The sequence below is a fragment of the Capsicum annuum genome, chromosome 2 (genome assembly GCF_002878395.1).
Source record: "Capsicum annuum cultivar UCD-10X-F1 chromosome 2, UCD10Xv1.1, whole genome shotgun sequence".
NCBI lineage: Eukaryota > Viridiplantae > Streptophyta > Magnoliopsida > Solanales > Solanaceae > Capsicum > Capsicum annuum.
Window position 1 is genome coordinate 89,814,122 of NC_061112.1, and position 4,981 is coordinate 89,819,102.

Genomic DNA, 4,981 nt, shown 5'->3' on the forward strand with positions numbered 1-4,981 from the left:
GGAATCCAAGAGTCGCACTCCTAGATTCGCAAGCCGGTGAATATCTTTCACTATCTCTCTTTTCCCTTCCTCAACATGAGAAAGAATGCCCATAGACAATCTGCTAAGGGCATCGACTACCACATTTGACTTACCCAGATGATAGTGAAGGCTCATGTCATAGTCTTTTAAAAGCTCCATCCAATGCCTTTGCCTTAGATTTAGTTCTTTCTATGAGAAAATATACTACAAACTCTTATGGTCAGTGAAAATATCAACATGCACCCCATAAAGATAATTCCTCCAAATTCTAAGCACAAACACCACAGCTACTAATTTTAAATCATGAGTAGGGTAGTTCCACTCATGTACCTTTAACTGCCTATATGCATAAGCCACTAACTTTTTATGCTGCATAAGTACACACCCAAGTCCCACACAAAATGCATCACAGTACACAACAAAACCCTTTGTACCTTCCGAAAGAGTCAAAATAGGAGCCTTAGTCAACTTGTCTTTCAACTTCTCAAAACTATTCTCACAAGAGTTGGACCATAAAAACTTCACCTTTTTCTGAGTCAACTTAGTAAGTGGAGAAGCTATAGAAGAGAAACTCTCTACAAACCTCCGATAATACCTCATGAAACCCAAGAAACTCCGAATGTCGATTGGAGTCATGGGTCTGGGCCATTTCTTTACTGCCTCAATCTTTTGGGGATCAACCTTAATTCCTTCACTAGACATAATGTGCCCCAAGAAAGTAATAGCATTCAGCCATAATTCACACATGGAGAATTTCGCATTCAACTTATGAACTTTGAGGGTCTGAAGAACAGTGTAGAGGTGATTGACATGGTCCTCCTTACTTTTAGAGTAAACCAAGATGTCATCAATAAAAACTATGACAAATATGTCTAGGAACTGACGAAAAACCCTATTCATTAGGTAAATGAAAGCTGCAGGGGCATTGGTCAACCCGAAGGACATAACTAAGAATTCATAGTGACCATATCTAGTTCAGAAGGCTATTTTAGGAATGTATGACTCCCTACCTTTCAACTGATGATATCCCGAATGAAGGTATATTTTTGAAAAACACTTAGCACCCTGAAGCTGATAAAAAAGGTTATCGATTCTAAAAAGAGGATATTTATTTTTCACTGTGACCTTATTCAACTGGCGGTAATATATGCACATATTCAACTGGCGGTAATATATGCACATACACAGGGAACTATCTTTCTTTTGCACGAAGAGTATAGGTACCCCCCAAGGAGAAACACTAGGTCTTATAAAACCCCTATCTAGGAGATCTGTTAGCTGTTCTTTCAAATCTTTTAACTCTGCAGGAGCCATTTTATATGGCTGAAAATAAATAGGATGGGTATCTGGCAATACATCAATGCCAAAATCTATCTCCCTATTAGGTGGAATTCCTGGGAGATCATCTGGAAAATTTTTTGGGAATTCATTTACTACAGGGAATGACTAAAGGGAAAGACCTTTGGTGTTAGAATCTTTAACCCGAATAAGATGATACAAGTAACCCTTGGAGATAAGTTTTTAGGCTCTGAGATAAGATATGAAGTGTCCTCTAGGTGCTGAAAAAGTGCCCCTTCCACTCTATTGCTGGCTTATTCGGAAAAGAAAAGGTAACCTTTCGGGTCCTACAGTCTAGTGTGGCATAACACTGATAGAGCCAGTCCATCCCTAGGATAGCATCAAAAGCAACCATATCAAGTTCTATGAGGTCTGCTACAGTATCCAATCTAAGAATAGACACAACACAATTTTTGTACACTATTCTAGCCACAATCGAATCTCCCATCGGAGTGGAAATAGAGAAAGGTTCAGTAATCACATCAAGTTCAAACCCAAAACCAACAGCCATATATGGGGTCACATAAGATAAGGTAAACCCAGGATAAAGCAATACATATACCTCATGGGAAAATATTTGTAATGTACTAGTGACTAGACTACGTCTGGCGAGACTTTCGCCTCCTGGCGATTAGTCAGAGCATACAGCCGGTTGCAACAGCTCCCAACAACTAAATTGGTGCCCTTTTAAGGCAGTGGTGGTACAGAAGAGTTTGCCTGAGACTTAGCTCCACCAATATTCTTCCTAGAAGAGGGACACTCTCTATGGAAGTGGCCCATCTGACTGCATGAATAACACACCGACGAGCCCAACTGACACCTTCCTAGATGATGCCTACCACAAGTCTCACATCGTGGATAAGAATGGTACTGCTGAGCCACACTATCTTGCAACTGAGTATCCTCTAGGTCCCTGGCTGGCCTGAAAATTCTGAGATCGTATATCAATTGGAGGTCTGGGCGCTGGGACGCCAGCTGCAGACTGAGCTTTGCCCTAAAATTTCTTCTTTTGCCATTTGTTACCCCAATTACCACCCTACTGCTGATTGGGGTTCTGATCCACTGATCTGGCTTTCTTCGCTTGCTTGTCCTTCTCTCTGAACCCAACTATCTTCTTCTTCTTCTTCTTCTCCTCAACCTGCTGCATGTAGACTGTCAGCCTAGCAAAGTCCAATTCCATGTTTAGCATCTTCCCTTGACATTCAATCACCAGATCATCTGAAAGGCCAGAAGCAAACTTTCTCATTCGGGCCCTCATACTACTCGTCATCTCAGGAGCATAACAGGCCAGCTGATTAAACTTTAAATTATACTCCTAAAAACTCATGTTACCCTACTTAAGGTTCATAAACTCCCTCACTTTGGCTTCCCTCAACTCTAGAGGAAAGAACCGGTCAAGAAAAGCTTTCACAAACTCGTCCCACGTTATGGGATCAGCACTGTCACCCTTCACCTCTTCCCACTCATTATACCATTGGTTTACTACATCTTTTAGTTGGTATGCCGCTAGCTCAACACCTTCCATCTGATCCACATGCATCACTCTGAAAAATCTTCTTCATTTCATCTATGAACTCTTGCGGATCCTTTTCTACCTTAGTGCCAGTAAACTTTGGCAGGTTTATTCTCATGAACTAACCCACACTAGTAGTTTCAGATGTAATAGGTGCAGACCCAATATCTTCTGATTGTTGGGCCTAATTAGCCACCAACTGTGTCAGCATATGAATAGATTATCTGAATTCTGTATTCGACATATCTATTTGAGTAGTTGGGGGATGGTTAACATTAGTCCAAGGAGCCCTAGGTGGACTGGTTGGGACTGTAGGGACTCCTAGAGTAGGGACAGGTTCTGGAGTATGAGCTCTGTTATGTGTTCTCATCCCATGAGTGCGATGGACTTTTTTCTCTTGAGCATTAATATTGGTGCGACGGGGAGGCATAACTGTTTTTTATGAAAAGCAAGAGATCATTAATTAGGGGACAGATTAGACTCTAAAGCATGAACTAAATCACAAAGAAGAGTAACATTACTAAATGCCTAGTAGCCTCCTGCTTATAAGTTTGGCACGCTACGCACTCATAAATAATACTCTACCCGATGTAATTTCGCAGACTCCCTGGGACTATAAACCGTGCTTTGATACCAAGTTTATCACGGCCTGAACTAGGGCCTAGCCATGATGGACATCCCAAACCCTTAGGGCCTAAAACGTCCCTCTCTATCTGGTAAGCATACCCTGAGGGCCTAAAACGTCCCTTTCTATCTGGTAAGCATACATACATTCATATAAATAAAGAAGATGTGGAAACATAATTTGCTACAGAAACATGGTCAACTTTGAATTCAGCATAAGTATGAAAATTGAAAATCAACTACATCTAATAACATCTGACTCAGTCTACGAAATCTCTACTACAGGAAAATCTAACAACTGTCTAAAAAATGGGACAAGGCCCCCAGTAGACCAAAATGATAATAAGGGACATAATCTGAAAGATGGGCCTTCTGGAATAAAGAAGTCTTACCAACTAATCACTGCAACTCTATTTGATGAATCTACTACCTTTTTGGACCCCTAAGCTAAGCCTCAAAACCTGGAGAGAGGGAGGAAGAGGGTTAATACAGATGTACTGATACACAAAGCAATCTAAAATAAAGCTTATATGTAAATAAAATAGTTTGGAAAAAAACTTTGTCAAAACATTATACATCAAGTGTCTTTCGAAACACATGGGCGCATTTCTGAAAAACATGTAACCTGCCTATCAATGCAAGTTCTGATCTGCATATTACTTCTGAGTTAGGTGGCACTCCCGTACAATTCTGATATTCCATGGGCGATATGAAATCCGCCATTGACTCGGTGGGGAAACCCCCAATCCAAGTGTACCGCAAGGGTTTGAGTTCCTGAATCTGATACGCCACAGGGCTCTAGGCCAGCGTAATAAATAAACCTGGATTGGAAAATCATGGTTTTAGGTGATGAGTTGTTTGATACTCATGCCTTGTTCTGGGCACCACCTAAACTCTCTTTATGCCCAATATTATCCTGTTCTAAATCATGCATGTTTCTAGTTTCAACATCTAAAAAGTCTGATTTTAAATATGCATTAAATCTGTTCTGAATTATCATGGCATAATCTGAATTGGTGTCGTCACACCAAGACTTGCAAGTCCTATTTTTGAGCCATAATGCATCAGGCGTAATTCTTTCATTAAAACACAGTTCAGACCACCCAAACATGCAAATAATATAAAAGATTTCATGTTCTGAGAACACAAGTAAAACTATGCTGAGATTGTTCAAACATTTGATGGTCATGTGCTTTTGGCAAAATCATGCATTCTTTCATTATATGAATAATTTCAAAATTTATCAATATGCACAGTCCTGTCTTTCGAATTCAAAACCATAAATCAATTTGTAGCATTAATCAAGATATCTCATATCATGCTTTTCAAGATACATTCAAAACAATCCATATCATAAGAAAATTGGTAAAATCATACCAAGAGAGGGATTCATGTGCGTCATGCTCTCAATTCATTCATAAATCATAAAACATATGCATACGTATATATAATTTCAAATCAATTTGGGGAAGTTCAAAAGATCAA